At 42.9% G+C, this 20,545-nt stretch overlaps 1 long non-coding RNA gene across 1 annotated transcript in view; it reads right to left on the reverse strand.

Moving 5' to 3' along the window:
- Positions 1 to 1,785: 1,785 nt before the first annotated feature.
- Positions 1,786 to 20,545, reverse strand: part of LOC144769769 (uncharacterized) — a 68,774-nt gene continuing 50,014 nt past the window's right edge. The window contains exon 3 of the long non-coding RNA XR_013598751.1: positions 1,786 to 1,824. This is a non-coding gene — a long non-coding RNA (uncharacterized LOC144769769). The remainder of the gene's footprint in view (positions 1,825 to 20,545) is intronic.

Genomic DNA, 20,545 nt, shown 5'->3' on the forward strand with positions numbered 1-20,545 from the left:
GTAAAGGCATGCGTCGTAAAGCCATTTGCATGCTAATGAATTTGTAGTGATGATCACTCGTGGTTATGCCGTGTTCTAATGGCTGTTTTTCCCCAGGACACTGCAGGAACCGGGTCGGGGTGTGGCGGACTCGAGGGCATCAGGCGGTGGGCCACGCTGCCTCCCTCACACTATATAGAAATCTCTGGGGGGGATGGTCTTTTTCGTGGTTTGAGGGGCATCATTGAGGCCCACATAGTTAATTTTGGAGGGGGTGGGTTTGCACGCGAAAATGTCGCAAGAGGTTTGTAAATGTGGTACACATTGTTTTACTTTGATTTCCTTTCTATGTAGTCCATCCAGAGAAAATATAACTTATTGTACAGCCAGTACTTTTGAACCCTACTGTCAAATATCTTACTATTGTATTTCAAATTATAAATATTTTTGTTTTTTTTCTTAACTTTTATTAAAACAACAATAACTGTAAACGTAACTTAAAGACAATGTAATAAACAACTAGAAAAATAACTTTAATAAATCAGTATTATAAACAAATTGTGATGTGGACTCCAAAAGACGTTGGGTAGGTAATCTGCAAAACAAAACAGAAAAAAAGAGTTTAAAGTTATGTGGATGTGACTAAATAAGGTGAAGCATTACAAGTGAAGGTAACACTACGATTTTATGTGTGCAGTGTGCCTAGTACATTTCACTTCTGTTATAGTCCCACGTTCAAATGGTGTCTATATGGAAGTGCCTACTGCATTACTGACACAAAAGTGGCACAACGGGATTGTAAATACGCCGACTTATTTCTAATGCATTGCAATGGAGGCATTGTATATCTAGGCCGCTGTGCTTACCTTGTATAAACACTGCGGCCAAACACTGCGGCCACCGGAGTTCACAACTTCAATACAACTCTGCTTCTACACGTCAAAGTAGACAGCAGTGTCTATAACTTTAAAAGAGAAAGAGAAATGATGTCACAGAGAGTGAGAGAGAGAAAGAGAGAGAGAGAAAACAACATTAAAACTGTCTCGCAGAGTCTGGAGTTGAGATTTTTTCTTGAAAAGTCAGATGCAGATTTACAAGCTGCTTGCGCCACGGTTCCCATGTTAAAAGTGACACAAAAGTGGCACAATAAGCTTGTAGATCTGTTTCTCAGACTGTTGTAACATATCTGTTGTCACTGCTTGGAGGTAATTATACATTTCTACACAGTGAAGTTGCTGCACAGTACCCAGTCTCTCTTCACAAATAATTTGTTGTTGTTTTGGAAACAAAATTCTTTGCTCACCTAGTGCTATTGGCATGATTGAAAGAGGGTGCTCTACGTGTCGAAGAAGCCTTCAGTGTAATCAAGAGAGTTCATCACTTCAACTCAGATAAGGTTGTATATAGCAGGCTGGAGATAGCAGCGTCCAAAACTTTAAAAAAGAAAGAGAAACAATGTGAGAGAGTAAGAAAGAGAGAGAAAAAAGGACATTAAAACGTGGTAGAGACACACACGACGGGGGAGGCCTGAAGCCAGAGGTGTGACCACAGTCAAAAATATCGGGGGGGTTAGAAAAAAATTCGGGGGGTGCTTAACTTCAAGGAAAAAGAAGAGTGGAGCTGCAGGGGCTGTGAAGTACTCGGGTGCGACTGTGTGTGGGCCCTGGAAGCTATCTCATCCTAGCTGAAGCCCCGTTAGCCCAATGTGTGTTTTGTGCGCCTGCTGCATACTGCACATTCTCTCCTTTCACAGATAACTTGTCATTCTTTCGGAAACAAGCTTCTTTGCTCACCTTCTGCCATTGCCGTCGTCCTTGTTACATAATCTATCGTGAAGCTCTACATCTAAAAGATATTAAAAGAAAGATGCTATGATTGGTAATTATTACCATATTAATTTGGAGTTAGATAACACAACGCATTTATACACATTCCTTTTCACATTTCTACGAACTGTTTGTATTGGTAATATTCCAGACATTACAGCGATTATAAAAACGTTCCTGCTATTGGGAAAAAAATGCATACTTGTAAATTAAAGTGTGTGCCTATACTAGCGAAGGTGCAAGAGATGCATGCATGCATGAACACATGATGTTGAGAGTCACATGCTAGATGAATCCCATCAGACCACCCGTTATGGTGGAATTTGCGTCATGTGGGATATCACTGATCACTCCAAAAAACCAAACCGACCATGTAGTGTCGATATGGATAAGGATGTCAGAAGACTAGCCGTGATATTCAACATGGAGTGATGTTTTACTAAAGTGCAGTGCTTAAATAATAATAGTGAAATAAAATTGACTACCAGGGTGTTGTAAAGTATTCAAAACACATTCCTTGTGCCAAGAGTTAAAAACACGCAGAGTAATAAGATTACCCTATGGCGGAGTATGAATCGGTCGACATGTTTCAGCCCAAGGGGCATTACCCCGGCTTTCTTCAGGACCATGACTAGAAAATGCTACTGCAAACATGGTTGAAAATGTTACATCAACACAAAACAATGTACTAATAAATAGGTACATATCTACCATATGTACACTATAGAGCGGGGCCTCATACTCCCGAGTGGTTGCCGGGTGAGGTGAGGTCTTCACCCACACAAGGCTGGGTGAGTAGCACTATGAGGAAATGCCTCATAATGTTTGAGCTATAAAGCTTTTCATATCACGCTGAATGTAATTCATTCATGCTAGTGTGTACAGCCTGTGCAGCTTATGTGTATTTATATGTTTGTATTATTGATCGATGGTGTTGTTGTAAAACAAACTCTGGTGTTTTTTTAGGAAGAAGATGTTCTACTTCCTTTCCAGTGGACATCCAAATGTGATAGTTCCTGGTAGATATGTACCTATTTATTAGTACATTGTTTTGTGTTGATGTAACATTTTCAACCATGTTTGCAGTAGCATTTTCTAGTCATGGTCCTGAAGAAAGCCGGGGTAATGCCCCTTGGGCTGAAACATGTCGACCGATTCATACTCCGCCATAGGGTAATCTTATTACTCTGCGTGTTTTTAACTCTTGGCACAAGGAATGTGTTTTGAATACTTTACAACACCCTGGTAGTCAATTTTATTTCACTATTATTATTTAAGCACTGCACTTTAGTAAAACATCACTCCATGTTGAATATCACGGCTAGTCTTCTGACATCCTTATCCATATCGACACTACATGGTCGGTTTGGTTTTTTGGAGTGATCAGTGATATCCCACATGACGCAAATTCCACCATAACGGGTGGTCTGATGGGATTCATCTAGCATGTGACTCTCAACATCATGTGTTCATGCATGCATGCATCTCTTGCACCTTCGCTAGTATAGGCACACACTTTTTCCAGACCTGGTCAGCTCTGTTGTGTGGTACATATCGTAGTTTGGGGTATGAGCAGACAGGTCATTAAATATTCCCCTTGACCCTCCATATACTTGTTTTGTTTTTGATACTTGTAAATTAATACACTATATAGGAGTGCGTTCGTCTTAAATACTAAGTCACGTTTCTGTATCTAGTCTGCTACAACCCTGACTCTCTCCGATGCGTACTCAAGCCTCACTGCTCACCTTTTCGTGGATAAGACACCTTCTGCATGATGTAGTCCCGATCTAGAACAAAGAAGTCTCATACAGGGTGCTGAGTCTTGATATCTGTATGGCTAACGACAAACATTCATCATCATCGCAGGTTCTTCATCCACTCAGTGCTTCGGTCACCACTAACTCAGTGACCAAAGAGGCCACGTATGTAGTAGTGGGCCCCCTTGTTCGGTACTTTGGGAACAACTCTAAAATGGCGTACAACACGTGCGCTCCGTCTTTTTTGTACATAGGGTCACGTGTGTAGTGACGGATAAGCTGAATGGGTGTGCTGTGGGTGTATACCAGGCATGAGGGAGTGTGTGTGTTGATCTGTTAACTAGACCTGCAACTAAGAAATCACTACAATGGAAAACTAAGCCTTATACTGTTGTTGTGTTTTCCTGGTAGCGTAAGAGTGGCGTGTACTAACGTATTCAGTATTAATTTACCATCTCCCCCGGGGCTTTTAAATGTTGGGAGAGGGGCCGTGCGGCTCCGGGACACTGCAGGAGCTGGTCGTGGCCGTCTCTAGAACCTTCGAAGGCTCTGGGCATAGGGTCACGCACTCTACTTCATAGTACAATCCACTAAAAAAGAAGACAAAGTGATGATAGATGATTTGTGACGTGTTTAAGTTGAGAGCCTGGATAATCATTAAATGGGCTCTGTCAGTGAAGTGCTTGCTTTTTTTGGAACAAGCCTTTTGGGGTCTTGCAAAAGCAAGTCATCTTTAATAATTCCCTCTCAGTTCGTGTACATGCCAAAATATTTGATTAACTCGTATGTTAAAAACAAAAACTTTTTACACCTGTTTTTGATTGGTTGTGAAGGATTATAAGGAAACATATTAGCGACCAACCACTTTCCTTCCGCAGATATTGAAAAAAATTTGATTGGCTGTTGTCTACTTACGTCTATGTTCTTCATGCTAATTTTGATTGGCTTTCTTTTTTTTCTATGTGACGTTACGATACAGTCACCATGTATGTAGCCTATTTTGTGACGGATTTGCCTACCACACACTGCCCTAGTCATTGGCGGTAACCGGTTCCTCCCACGGTCGCCAACGTTATATTTGAGTATTTAATCTCTGTACTTGACCGTGGTCCTCCAACAGTACATGGCCCAGATTTCCATTGTAGTGATTTCTTAGTTCCAGGTTTAGTTGTCACATCGGCACACACACTCCCTCAAGGCTGGTATACACCCACACCACAGTCATCCAGTACATACGTCACTACACACGTGACTATCTACAAAAAAGACGGAGCGTACAATGCCCTCACGGTCCCGCCGACTCCTCATGACTGTTATGTTCCAATAGAGCATGCGCAAATGAAATGAAAAACATTAGGGGTACATGGACTGATGGTGGGCGTGGTGAGGCGTATTGTGTGCATGCGCACCATTAATACACATGCGCTGAATGAAAAGGGCACACAGGTCAAAGGGGTACACTCCTCTATAGAACACCGGCATTGCTTTTACACATGGGGAGATGCTAAGTTGCATGTTTGGATTTTGAAAGTGAGAACAGATCACTATGTTGTGTCTTTCAAAGTTCAAACTAAGTTTGCTATGGGAGGGCGGGAGCCGCAAGACTTTTCATAGCAAACAGGAGTATCCCGGGGGTAGGAACCCCGGGACACTGCAGGAACCGGCTCTGGGCATGGAGGTCTCCAGGGCTCTCGAGGGCACCAGGCGGAGGGCCACCGAGCCCGTGTCACACAATACAGAAATCTCCGGGGGGTCGTTGTTCCCTGGGTTTGAGGTGCAGACTCTTTTAATTTTTTTGGGGGGGCCGTGGACCCGCAAGTGGCGCAAGAGGTTTGTAAATGTAGTACAGTGTTTTGTTTTACTTTGCTTTCCTGATCCAGGGTAAATATAACGGTTTTTGTACAGCCAGTACCTTTCTGTCTGTTACCATAGTAACAGTTCATGCAACACTTGCGTGAGCACAGAGGTTAGAAGTTCACCACAATATGTTGCTAATTGAAATAGTTACTGTGCTGGAGATTTATATTTTTTTCATAGGAACCGTTAGTCGTACAAGAAGTCAGTGGAAAAGCTTTGTTAGAGATTCCTTCCTGTTCGGGGAGTATTAGGGTAACGTGCTCGAAGCGGGACTTTACGAAGCTTAATGTTCATTGGCTGTGAAGTATTAAAAGTAGAAGGTTTGGCAGTCCTTCTTTGCTCGTCTGTGGAACTACATGGACATTTTATTGGCTAAAGTGTTCCGAGCACAAGTTTGCTCCTTATTGGGTGGGAACGGTACACTGTTGTCAGTGATATTTTGATGCATTTTCCAAAAGAGTATGGGGAAAGAAAGTAGTAGAGGGCATGTTAGGAAGACTTAACTCTGTACAGTGCCCATAAGGTGGTGGAGAGGGATTATGAGGGAAACAATTTTTTTAATATGTTTCAAGGGCCATTTATATAATTGTCGTGTGATGTATAAATTACGGTGAAAAAATTACAGTGTCTTGCGCTGTTTTTTTTTTATTCAAGTTTGTAGGTGACATACTTCTTAGGAGTACTATTTACTTATAATGTGGTGTTTACTTTCCTGATGGGGTGGTCTGGTTGCGCAGCAAAAAATTCAGTCTAGGTTTGAAACAGTTTTTATTACGCAAATACAAATAAACATTCTTCAGAAACTGTTGCTGTATATATGAAAGGGGTGACAATTAAAAATGGAATTTCATAAAATATCAATTAAGTGTGGCTATATACATGTTTTTTGTGCTACAGTTTGGAAAAGTGTTGCCCCACATTCTTGATGATGTAAGAGGGCATCAGCTACTTTTAGATATAGTAGAATAGAAGTGCTACAACAAACACTCCCGCACTACATTATCTCAGATCAAGAGAACAAGTAAACAACTGTTAAATACAATTATTTCATATTACATAGAAATGCATGCATTATTATTTTTCAAATTTGTATTCTGTACAATTCAAGAACGTGCTGTCGTAGTGCTTAGATGTTGCAGACTGTTCCACTGATAAATCACATACTCACTAAAGAATATATAGGATGGTACTCTCATAATATAAAGTACAGGTCCTATATATTCTTTAGGGAGAAGGTGAATAGGAACCGCAAATAAGACTAGAAATTAGAAAATAACATTCAGGAATGTAGGGTTTATTAAATATTTATAGTAACAAAGTATGCATAATAGCTATATTTTTGTGTTCTGCTGTATCGTAAAATATCTGATCAAGTACTTTTTAATATTTGAAAGATATATTATAGATGGCGCTGAAAAATCTCCTATTCCTTTTCTGTAGCAATAGGACAATCTAATATAATATTACGATTGAAACCATTGTTACAGTAAAAAGAAAAGGAAAATAAAGTTATGTATTTAACAGAACATCCATAATGAAATACTTTTGAGCGGTAATTATTTACTGAACTTCTTTTCTGCGGGAGGTGAAAAAGTTTGATCTTCGTGGTGACGGGTCATAAACTCCTCTGAGATCATGACGGTGAGAATAATAATATGTATATATTCTCACAGCACATGATCACAAGGGGAAAATAGATTGAAAACCGCAAGCCGGTAACGTTGCTTACTTATCGTTACTCTTTGTGACGACGGATCGTGAACTCCACTAAGATCACCAAGACTGTTAGTGTTATAATATACATATTAACCGTATGTGATCTCTAGGGGAAAACACGTAAACAAGTGAAAGATGGTGACATTGATTGTAATGTTTAGGGTTTTGCATCGACGGGTCACCAACACCTCTCAAGCGAAGTACAGTGTCAATATTATAATATAAAAAGTCACTATATATAAGGTAAAAGGAGCCAGAAAAGGAGCAATGTTTGTTATAATCTATCTGTTTCTGAAAACAATCTGCTGACGTTACAGAGAAAAAGCGAAAAACATGCAATAACATTTTTTTCTAGATATAAATGTTTAAATATTGATAAATAGCCCCAAATTATAACTAAGTACTATGACTATGCCCTATTGAAACAACTTACAACTCCGGAATATGTTTGTTGACGCAAAAAGAGAATCCGATGCTAGAAAACAGAACCTGCAACATAGATTGGCGACTCAGAAATAACTCACGAAAACGAAACTAATTGCACAGTAGGTGTGGTTTATATAGTTTTTGGTTGTTTAGTAGTCTACGGAAAGAAGCTGTGGGTCCGCCTATGTAGATGTCACGTTTTGCAGTTTACACGTGCTCACGTTTGAACTGTTTCTCTTCTGCACGTGTTCGGAAAATTTACAAACTATGAAGCTGTAAAGGTTTCGATTTCGATCGTAACACGTATAAGGTATTATTATCTACATACGTTGGAGAGTTTAAAAAATGTTACTCGGTAAACTGTGTTCTTTGCATTTTCATGATTAAGAACATCTAAATAGAAGACATAAAAAAGAAATATCGTTATCATTAGAAGAAAAAAAAAGGATTAATATGTGTTATTATTATGCTTCTTAATTTAAAAAATGCCAGCATTTGTAAATCGTAAACCTATCCTCGGAAAGGTGTGCTGGCGCTTGAGGCGTTGGGAAGATTAATAAATAATAAATGCCCTTTTCTATGCACCTGTAAACTTGGCTTTTAAACTTTCAATTGCCCAGTCTGTATCTTTACACTTCCACCAAACACTGTCACTGCTGTTTTAGTTTTGTAGTGAATCATTCATCGGTATGTAGTAATCCATTCACTACATTAAAACACTAATGGGCACATATACAATAACTGGCATATCCCCAGGAATATGCCAGTTATTGTGCACCGTGACACCACCACCATGGATGTGCCATATTTAAAATGCGGTGCACCATGGGACAAAAACGGCACATGGCTTTGCGTACGCTTACGGTGTGCTTACGGTGCTCTTACAATGCGAGGACGTATGACTCCCGCTGCGATTTGCGTAATTACTTTTAAAAGTAATATACACTTATTAAAAGTTTTAAAAAACTATTTTCATAATTATCTAGATAATGTCTTCTCTTAGTATGTACATTAAATACTTAAACAATTAAAAACTTTTGCGCCTTTCGCGTACGGGGCGCCATACATGACGCCAAAGCGTATTCGTAACGTATGCGCGGGTACGCACAGAGTACGATTGGCCGTACAAAGTATGGTGCGATTACCATACGCGTACGGTACGATTATCCCCCAAAAAAATAATGAAAAAGGAATTAAATAGAATTTAATTTTAATATATTGAAAAAAAAATAATTAATAAAAAAAAGATTTTTCAATTTACTTTTGTTATTATTTTACATTAAGAATATGAAATATAACTTAAAAAATAAAATACATATAAATATTTATAAGAATAATTTAGGAAATTAGTATAATAAGAAAGAAATACAAAAATTAATCCATTTAAAAATTACCATAGGTTTTACAAACGTTATAGTTAGGAATTAGCATTTAAAAAACCTTGCAAATTCACAGAAAAAAACATAGGTTTCATACATGTTATAGTTAGCTGGACATTTCACTCATACAAAACCATTGAAATTCCCCCGTTATAGTTAGTTTATCTAACTATAACTTGCGGGCCCGCAATGCACTGCTGATGACGTCACATATCACTCATGACATGGCCAGTGACATCACTCATGATATCACTGAAGACATCTCAAATGACACCACTGATGACATCATCCTTGTGAAAGAGTGGCAGATCTCCTCTCACCCTAATATTACCTTTGATACACAAATTCAAAAATAGAAACTAACATTTTCAAAAAAATGGAGATACCAATACCAGTTACAACAACCTATTCAGTAATTCCAACATCTACATACACATCCACTCATTCACCAATAGTTCTATATAGTCACTCATACATGTACTCACTCATATGTACTCATACAACTATACATCCTGTTACACAGCAATACTCATCCATAAAGTTACTCACACACATACTCACAAATGCAAATAAACTATCAAACATCTACTTGCAGATACAGCTATACACACACACACCACTACACTAACTTCTACAGAAACGTGCACATACTTACTCTCTTAAACAATCACATATAGAAACACATACTTATTTATACAGGAACTCTTTTAAACTCTCACTCTCACATATACTCACTTATATACATCAATACTCACATATACTAGTTTAAAACAAATGTAGTTACTCATAAAGATGCTATTGAGACAGTCATTCACTCACTAACACACCCATACACACACTCATCCACCCATGCAGTCCTGCACATATGCTGTCTTCAAAACACATACAAACAGTGAGTCACTCATTCATGCATCTATGCGCTAAGTAATATTCCCAACCGAACCATAAAGACACTCACACTGATACTCAAAAAACAAACTAATAACCCATATACACACTTATGTAGCTACTCACCAACCATTGCAGCCACTTATACACAAAGTGAGACACTGATACAGATATTTAAATATTTAAACATTACTCATTAATACATGTATTCACTAAGATACACTTAATAAGTCAGTTATACTGTCAATTTTAGAAAAAAAACATCCATTTAGACACTTATTTACCTTATTTACCTTCCATCGACCTTTAGATATACGTTAAAAAAATATTTCTTTTCAGAAAGACACACATTCACTGGAGGATGTCATGAGTGATGTCATGAGTGATGTCACTGGCCATGTCATGAGTGATGTAATATGTGACATCATCAGCAGTGCATTGCGGGTGCGCGAGTTATAGTTAGCTAAACTAACTATAACAGGGGAATTTCAATGGTTTTGTATGAGTGAAATGTCCATCCAACTATAACATGTGTGAAACCTATGGTTTTTTTCAGTGAATATATATATATATATATATATATATATATATATATATATATATATATATATATATATATATATATATATATATATCAAGAAGTTTCCGTATCCAAACGTCAACCCAATCCTGGTCTTTGAAAACACGGACACGGACCACAGTATAAGTGCTTCTTTCTTTAATTCAGTGCATGGACATCTTGACGCGTTTCGGCCCCGCCTTGGGCCTTGATCACATGACACAGTGAAACCGATTACATTGGTTTATATACAGAGATGAGTGATGTCAGAAATGTGTAGTACAGAGATGCTCATAGACATGGAAGATTTCTTTAAACCACATCACAACAATAGGTATATAAAATTAGAATAAAACCCATTGAACAATAAATCAATTGTTAATCATATTTCCGAGTAAACCAATGTTTAAAGGTGTTTAAGTGGAATAAAAGATAAAATCGAGAATAAAGTGCAAGTGCAGTGTGCAAAATTTGTGTTTTTCACTGGCCATGTCATGAGTGATGTAATATGTGACATCATCAGCAGTGCATTGCGGGTGCGCGAGTTTTAGTTAGCTAAACTAACTATAACAGGGGAATTTCAATGGTTTTGTATGAGTGAAATGTCCATCTAACTATAACATGTGTGAAACCTATGGTTTTTTAGTGAATATATATATATCAGGTTCAGGTTTTTAGTGTCTTTATTTCGATAATAAAATCATAAAAGACAAGATCAAAACATTACAAAACAAATCAACCACTATACAATAAGATATATAGAAAATGAATAAACATGTTATTAATTTTACAATGAAGTCACAGTTAAAACTAATTATTAAACTTTGTTAGTTTTGCAAGACATATATAAACCTGGAGCTAAAAATGCAAATTTAGCACATTTTCAAAAGATAAGATCTTGAATGAGACAATTAGAATAAAGATAAATTTCTTCTAGCCCTAATTGCCCATGCCCAGCCTAAAAATTTGGCCAAGCATATCACAAAAGTTTCCGAGGTATTAGTTTTCAAGATCCAGATTGCCTCGGAAGACTTTCTGCAAGAAAGGCGTTTGAACAGGGGTTTTAGCCATATTGAACGGGGTTCTGAATACTGTGGACAAGCAAACAATAGATGACCCTCTGTTTCTTTATGATCTGGGCACCAGCTACAAGAGCTGGAAGAAGTTTTACCCCAGGATGATGTAAATGAATTCAAAGGTAAGGCACCCACTCTAAACTGATGATAGAGTTTCCTATCCAAAGGTCTAGTAATGGTGTCCCAGTAAATCTCACGGGAGGGATCCAGCTTAAAGCTTAGAAATCTTCCCGTTAGACTCCCAGAACTAGAAACAGTTGCCAAGGAGAGACGGGTTGAAGCCCAAAATAGTTCTTTGAACTCTTTTTTGGATGGAAAAATATTGGTACCTGGGGAGACCCACAAATGTATTAAGCCCATGTCATACAGGCTCTTTTTCACCGAACGAAGCCATGGGATTCGTTCAGAACCCCCCATTGACCTTACTTCTGCTAACTCCTTAGCAAAAAGTGTGAGATCCTCGGATGTCCACAAGCGCCTCCAAGTGGCCACCACTCTGAATCTAGCCATGTCCGTGATTGGTGGGCAACCCATATCATGGCAAAGGGGTATCGATGGGGTAGATTGTGGTAACCCTACCAGGTTCCTAAGGAATTTGCACTGGATTCTATAAAGACTAGAAAGATCCATAAATCCCCATAACTCGGCCCCATAGAGTATGGCGGCGTTTATTTTAGTGTCATAAATTCTCAAAGCAGGAATGACCCGTTTTGTAATAGATCTCTTCTGCTCACGCAATAGACATCCGGTCAGTTGGGCGAATATATATATATATATATATATATATATATATATATATATATATATATATATATATATATATATATATATATATATATATATATATACATACATATATATATATATATATATATATATATGTTATGTTATGTTATGTTATGTTATGTTATATTTGTTTTTATATAGCGCACGGCTACTCAAAAAGAGTGTCCCGGCGCTTTAATAATGAGACCTACGATGAAATAACACAACACAGTAATAAAAACAGAGTGGAAGACACAATAAAAGAAAAAAGAAAAAGAAAAGAAAACCTAAAGGGCAAACAACCAGGTTTTTAAACCTTTCCTAAAAGCAAGTAGGCTAGTGGCTCCCCGGAGTGTCAGCGGCAGGGAGTTCCACAGCTGTGGCGCTAGCAGTCCAAAGGAGCGGCCTCCGATACGGGCTCTTTTTACACGCGGGACCGTCGCCAAGAACAGCGATTCTGATCTGAGAGAGCGGGCCGGGTGATATAAGGCAAGTCTCCTTTGGAGATACTTCGCACCCACAGCATGGAGGGCTTTATAGGCCAAGGTTAATGCTTTAAAGGCAACCCGCTTGCGGATAGGTAGCCAATGTAAGGTCTGCAAAAGACCCGCCGCACTGGCTCGCCTATTTAGGCCATAAATGGCTCTCGCTGCAGCATTCTGCACAACCTGGAGCCGCTGCAGCAAATACTCTGGCAGGCCCAGGTAAAGGACATTGGCATAATCCAGCCTAGACCCGATCAAAGCCTGCACGGTCAGCTTCCTATGTTCTTCAGACAAAAGGGGTAAAAACTTCCTCAGCATCTTCAAGAGGCCAAAACAGGTGCCCGTCACCCCAAGGATCTGAGATCTCAACGTCAGACCCTTGTCCATCTTGACCCCTAAGTTCTTAGCTACTAAAGATGGACAGGATGGTGGAAACATGTTGATGGGCCACCAGGCTTGCCAGTCAGGATCCGACGCACACCCGAAGAAGAGTACCTCAGACTTCTCTGAGTTGCACTTGAGGCCGCTCAGATGAAACCATCTGAAGACAGCCTCAAGGCAATCCCGGATACTCTCTCCATTAAAATCTCCTCCCCTCTTACAAGAGAAGAGGAGCTGTGTGTCGTCGGCATAGGACACGATCCGGGCCCCGAAAGACTCCGCCAATGCCGCCAGAGGGGTCATAAAGATGTTAAAGAGGGTCGGGCTCAATATAGAGCCCTGCGGGACCCCGACTCCCAGTGGCGGCATCACGTCCGAGTCCGGGGAGGCCCAGACCGTTTGTCGGCGGTCCGCTAGAAAGGATGAAAACCAGCTGAGCACCGTCCCCCTAAGGCCAATCTCATAGAGTCTAGCGAGAAGGCCCTCATGGGGAACGGTGTCAAAGGCCGCCGACAAGTCCAACATGACCAGCATGGCCTTGCCCCCAGAGTCTAATACCCCTTTAATGTCTTCCGACACCTCCAGGAGCGCTGTCTCTGTACTGAGGTTTGGGCGGAAGCCAGATTGAGTGGCGTGCAGAATCTCATGCATTTCCAGGAAATTGGAGAGCACCGTATGTATGTGCTTCTCCAGGATTTTCATGAAGGCTGGCAAAAGAGAAATCGGTCTATAATTGACCGGTGCCTCAGGATCAAGACCAGGCTTCTTCAGCAAGGGGATAACCATTGCCTGCTTCCATGCTTGCGGAACCAAACCCTGGCTCAGCGAGAGGTTCAAGAGTGGGTTGGCCAACGGGTTTATAGCTTCCGCCATTTTTGCTAGAAATTTGGCCGGGCAGGGGTCCAGGGGCGACCCAGATTTAAGATTGCCCATAAGCACTAAGGAGGCAGGGGCTGAAATAGGGGGAAAAACTGCCAACATCGGGCCAGATGGGACCGCGAGGAGCGAGTCGTCCTCGAGGTTAATCGACCCTACGGGCGCCGCCAGATGAAGAGAGTCCTGGATAAGCTTAATCTTGCTGGTGAAAAAGTTGGCAAGATCCGAAGCCCAGGACTTGGAGGGCATGCCTCGGGGTGCGTTGGGGCGAGAGGCTGTAAATTCTCTGACTATGGAGAAAATCTCCTTACAAGAGTTGGAGGCGGCTTCTATTCTCCCAGCAAGATAGGCTTTTTTTCCCAGGCGAATGTCCCGCTGATAGGCCTTAACCACTGTCTTATAGGTCAGTCTTGCCTCAGGATCATATTGAGAGCGCCAAGCTCTTTCCGCCGCCTTACAAGACTGCCGAGCGGTCGACAATGCCGCGGTGAACCAAGGGGCCGAAACCCGTTTCGGTGTCAAGCGGGGGGCCATCACTGGGGCAAAATCATTTAGCCTGTCCAAAGGCCAAGCCTGCAGAGACTCAAGGTCCTTCTCCAGATCTCCTGAGAGGGGGCACGGGTGATCCAAAGCGGCCTGAGCCAGCATAGCTGGAGTCACACAATGGTAAGCCCTAAGGGCCCGGCCCTGTTGCTGGGATGCGGCATTAGCTAGTCTCACTGTGCCTTTAACCAAAAATTTGGCTAACCTGTGGTCTGACCAGAGCACCGGAATAATCTCCTTCACCTCCAGAGGAGATGTCGAAAAGACCTGATCAAGGGTATGTCCCTTGTCGTGTGTTGGTCCCCGAAGATACGGGATCAGGCCCAAGGGGGCAGTAGCCTCCAGAAATTTAATGGTGTCCGGGTCTGATGGCTCATCCATGCGGAAGTTAAAATCTCCAGCAACAATACAATGTTCTGTTTTCAGGACCAATCCTGATAGGACAGACTCAAAATCTTCTAAGAAGGTTCCAGATGGACCGGGTGGTCTATAAACTAATAGACCTTTAAAGGATTGGTGAGGTGCCAAGGTGATGGAAAAGGCAAGGGACTCAGAGCCGCGGATGTCATCTACAGGCTCAATGGAACAAGCCACGCATTTCTTCACCACCAATGCCACTCCCCCACCCCTACCCTTGAGTCTGTCCTTCCTAAAAACATTATAATCAGATGGAATAGCAAAAGCCACATCGGGATTTGAAAATTCCCCAAGCCACGTCTCAGTTAACATGAGACAAAGAGGCTTTTCCATATCTAGGAGATCGTAAATGTCCTGCGCATGTCTGCCCACAGATCTAGTGTTGAGCAGCATGCAAGGATACCCAGCATGGTCGATCTTTTTGTTGGGAAGCAAAGACATAGCACAGCTAGGGCGCCATCCACATCCAGGACAGCGAGACTTACCCCTATAGCGACCGGGGAAGACAGTACAGCAGTCGCCCAGAGAAGATTGTAAGGGACGTAGTGAGCGTAGCTCACACGATGTATATCGGAGCAAGGGGGGCCCAGAAGCAAGAGCGCCCCGTGGCAGAGCCCAACCCGCCGCCCCGTTCGCCTCCGGGACGCTGACGGGCACAGACGGGCTGGACTCTGGCGTGACTCCGGCGGTGATCCGGCGTATCCGCTGCGCGTGACCGCTGCGCGTAAGCATGACTCCCTTAAGAGGAGGTCGTCGCCTGAGCCACTAGAACGTGCAGCCCGCACCCCTCACCCAATATGGCCGCCACTGAAGCGCTGTTGCTCCCACAACCAGCCCACAGGAACCGGGACCCGCAAAACGCGGTGACAACCACAATTATGGTGCGAGTAAGTGGCGTTGCAATTTAAGAACAGGGGATAAGTAAATAAAAATGTAAAAAAAATATCAAAGAGGATTTTTAAAAGGACGCCGCTAAATTGTTATTAAAGCGCGCGTCAGCTCAGCTAGGCGCCATGTAGCGCTCAGGTAGGTCTCGCGTCCGCTCGTAGAGTCAGCGGAGCCAAGAGTGTCAAGACCGAGGCCCCCTGGTTACCTCCCTTAAGAGAAGGTCGTCGCCTGAGCCACTAGAACGTGCAGCCCGCACCCCTCACCCAATATGGCCGCCACTGAAGCGCTGTTGCTCCCACAACCAGCCCACAGGAACCGGGACCCGCAAAACGCGGTGACAACCACAATTATAGTGCGAGTAAGTGGCGTTGCAATTTAAGAACAGGGGATAAGTAAATAAAATATATATATCCACCACATAGTTTTGCTCAAGCCCAAGCCACTTGATACTGTGGTCAATACGGCCGGGTAGCAAGCCCTCTATATTCACACTCTTCGGATAATACAGTCAGTCATTGTTGTGACCCAACAAGAAGACACCGGTGCCGTGGCCACTAAAAACAGACATGTTTATTGAAAGTAGGCAACACAAATCCTGTAGCGTTTCGGAGTTACAGCACTCCTTTCTCACGGGCAAGGTTATAGGTATTTTGTCTAGGACATAGAACTTAAGCAGACATTCTGATTGTGACAAGTTTTAAAATGATGAACAATTGGATACTGTTTGTCATTTTTCTTTCTTGCACAAAAACTCTCTTTTTGGCCTTGAGGATGGTCCTCCCTATATAGAATTTATCACAGGGACATTTTAACGCAAAAACTACAAATTCCGTATTGCATGTCAAGTGTTGCATGATTCTATGTGGGGGTTAGTCAGTGCAGATTTTAAGTGATTTACAGCTTTCACTGTATTTACAGGCTTTGCATTGATTGCAAGTGTAAAAACCCTGAGCCTCTTTGGTCTTTTTAACCTGATTAACCAGAATGCTACTTAAAGAGTCTTACAGTGATTTGGCTCTTCTGAACATTAAAGATGGGTTTTCCCTAATGTGTTCACTCAAATTATTATCAGTCTTCAAAACTTACCAAAATTTCTTCAAACCTTTCTTTATCTCCCATGCTTGACTATGGTAGGTAGTGATGAATCTAATTGGTTCTTCCTCTTTTTTCTTTTTGATTTTAGGAATTAACAGATCATTGCATTTTAGTTTGTCAGCTTTGACTATTGCCTGTTTGATGGTTCTCTCTGGGTCATTATGTTCTCCTCTTTAAGAAAACCCTCTTCTGTGCTGAAATTTCTTTTGGATGTTAATAACTCGCCAAAAGGAATGCTGCGGATCAAAATGCTGGGGCGATTGCTGTCTGCATGTAGCAACTATTTCCTGCTGTAGCTTTGCAAAATAGCTGACTCATTATTTTGTTCTCTTTGATCTCTAATTTCAAATCAAGTAACTCGATAGTAGTGTTACTGGTCTGACTTGCGAACTGTAAATTCATTGAGTTGTCATTAAGTAAAATCATGAATTCCTGTGCCTGGAACTCTATTCCGTCCCAGATACAGAAGATGTCATCAATGTACCTAATCCAGAGGACGACGTGGTCATTAAACTGTCCGATGTTGCTCACCACTTGCTTCTCCCACCAGCCGAGGTAAAGTCCTGCAAAGCTGGGGGCGAAGCAAGTTCCAATCACTGTTATGTTATGTTATGTTATGTTATGTTATGTTAAATAGTTCTTTTATAGCGCGCGGCTACTCCAAAGGAGTGTCCCGGCGCTTTATATTCCATGACCTGAAGGAAACAGACAAAAACATAACAATAAGAGTTGAGAAGGAAAGCTCATGAAGTACAGAAACTAAACCAGGAAAACCCTAACGGGCAAAGAGCCATGTCTTAAGGCCCTTCCTGAATGCCAGCAAGTTAGACGTAGAGCGCAGGGTCAAAGGTAGGGAGTTCCACAGCTGCGGAGCTAGCAGCCTGAACGAGCGCCCACCGATGCGGGCTTTTTTTACTCGGGGCACCACAGCCAGGAAGAGTGACTCCGATCTCAAGGATCGTGCCGGATGGTAAAAGGAGAGCCTCCTTTGTAGATATTGAGCTCCCGAGGCATATAAAGCCTTGTGGGCCAATGTCATGGCCTTGAAAGCTATCCGCTTCCGGATAGGTAGCCAATGGAGCGACTGCAATAGGCTAGAAGCCCTGGCCCGCCTATGGAGGCCGAAGATGGCACGAGCGGCCGTATTCTGGGCCACCTGCAGGCGTTGCAGGAGGTACTCCGGCAGGCCCAAATATAGGATGTTCGAGTAGTCCAATCTTGAGCCGATTAAGGCCTGAACTGTCGTCCTCCTGTGCTCCTCAGAGAGCAAAGGGAAGAACTTCCGAAGCATCCTGAGGATGCCAAAGCAAGTTCCTGTAAGAGCCAGAACCTGGGATTTAAGCGTCAGCCCGTTATCGATTTTAACTCCCAAGTTCTTGGCTGACTGGGACGAATGAGCTGGGGGGAACATGTCGGCGGGCCACCACCCATGCCAATCCGGATCAGATGGACATCCGAAGAAGAGTATCTCAGATTTATCTGAGTTGCACTTGAGGCTGTTTAGCTGGAACCATTTGAAAACAGCCCCAAGGCACTCCCGAATACTCTCTCCATCGAAATCTTCTCCCTTCCGGCAGGTGAAGAGAAGCTGGGTATCATCGGCATAGGATACGATCTGGGTCCCGAAGGATTCCACCAGTGTCGCCAAAGGGGTCATAAAGATGTTAAATAGAGTCGGGCTCAACACGGAGCCCTGAGGGACTCCGACTCCCAGTGGCGACATCTCGGCGGAGCCAGGCGAGGCCCAGACCGTTTGTCGGCGGTCGGCTAGAAATGAACGAAACCAACTGAACACCGTTCCCCTCAGACCGATTTCATGGAGTCTTGCGAGGAGACCCTCATGGGGGATGGTGTCGAAGGCCGCCGACAAATCAAGCATGACCAACATAGCTTTGCCTCCAGAATCCAGCGCCTCCTTAATGGCCTCCGAAACCTCTAACAGCGCCGTCTCGGTGCTTAAATTGGGGCGGAAGCCAGATTGAGAGGCATGCAATAGCTCGTGAGACTCCAAAAAATTGGAGAGCACACCATGTACATGCTTCTCCAAGATCTTAGCCAGCGCAGGAAGAAGCGAGATGGGCCTATAATTGGCAGGGACTTCCGGGGCAAGGCTCGGTTTCTTAAGAAGGGGGATGACCATAGCCTGCTTCCTTGTCTGCGAAATTACCCCCTGACTCAGGGAAAGGTTCAAAAGTGGGTTGGCCAGAGGATTGACAATAGCTGCCATTTTAGCTAGGAATTTGGCCGGGCAGGGATCAAGGGGTGAGCCAGATTTGAGATTCGTCATGAGTGTCAGCAAAGAAGGTATCAACAGTGACGGAAAGACAGCCAAGACTGGGCCTGCTATAATAGGATGGACTGACCCATCCGGGAGGCTCGGATAAACATCAACCTGCCTCGTGGGAAAGGAGTCCTGTATCAACCTGATTTTAGTAGTGAAAAAGTTAGCAAGGGTGGCAGCCCATGTCTCAGAGGGGGCGGCCTGAGCTGAGTTCGGGCGCTGGGTCGTAAATTCCCTAACAATCGAGAAAATCTCCTTACAGGAGTTAGCTGCATCCTCGATTCTCCTAGCAAAATAGCATTTTGTCTCCTGGAGAATTTCCCGATGGTAGGCTTTGACCATAGATCTATAGGTGAGCCTCACCTCAACCTCGTACTGAGACCGCCACGCCCTTTCGGCAACTTTACACTGCCTACGGGAGTGTGCCAGCACTTCGGTGAACCAGGGGGCCAAGATCCGTTTCAGAGTGGAACGGGGGGAGTCATAGGGGCCAAGTCATTCAACCTCTCTGTAAACCACATCTGCAGGGTTTCAAGATCTTTATCCAGATCCCCAGTAAAGGAGACGGGATGGTCCTGTAAGGCCTGGGCCAATCTCTCCGGGGTCACCCGATGATACGCCCTTGAAGCTGTTCCCTGATGTCTCATAGTAGTAATTACTGGTTTCTTTATGCCTAGTATATAGAAGTAGGCTAGCCGATGGTCGGACCATAATACGGGCAACACTGCTGTCACTTCCACCGGGAAGGTAGAAAAAACCTGATCCAGAGTGTGGCCTTTATCGTGAGTTGGTCCAGAGAGATAGGGGAACAGGCCTAAAGGAGCCGTGATATCAATCATTTTAGATGTATCCGGGTCAGAGCTGTCTTCCATATGGAAATTGAAATCTCCGGCCAGTACACAGTGCTCCGCTCTTACGGTCAGTGTCGAAATTATCGACTGAAGCTCCTCAAAGAAAAATCCTGCTGGGCCAGGGGGCCTATAGACTACGAGCCCCTTAAAAGATTGTTGGGGTGACAGGGATATGGAGAAAGCCAGGGATTCAGCGCCCGTGATGGCCTCCTTGTGGATGATAGAACACGTGAAGGCTTTTTGCACCACGAGAGCCACACCCCCCCTCTGCCCATCACCCTGTCTTGCCTGAAGATGGTATATTCAGGGGGGATCGCAGTAACAATATCAGGGTGTGATGACTCACCTAACCATGTCTCTGTCAGCATCAGGCATACAGGTTTCTCGGTAGCCAGGAGATCAAAGATTTCCTGGGCATGTCTGTGAACAGATCTGGTGTTGAGAAGTAAGCAGAGATGCTTAACATTCCCTACCTCCCTGCAGGATGTCGGAGGCGG

This window comes from Lissotriton helveticus, chromosome 1_1 (assembly GCF_964261635.1).
Source record: "Lissotriton helveticus chromosome 1_1, aLisHel1.1, whole genome shotgun sequence".
Lineage (NCBI taxonomy): Eukaryota > Metazoa > Chordata > Amphibia > Caudata > Salamandridae > Lissotriton > Lissotriton helveticus.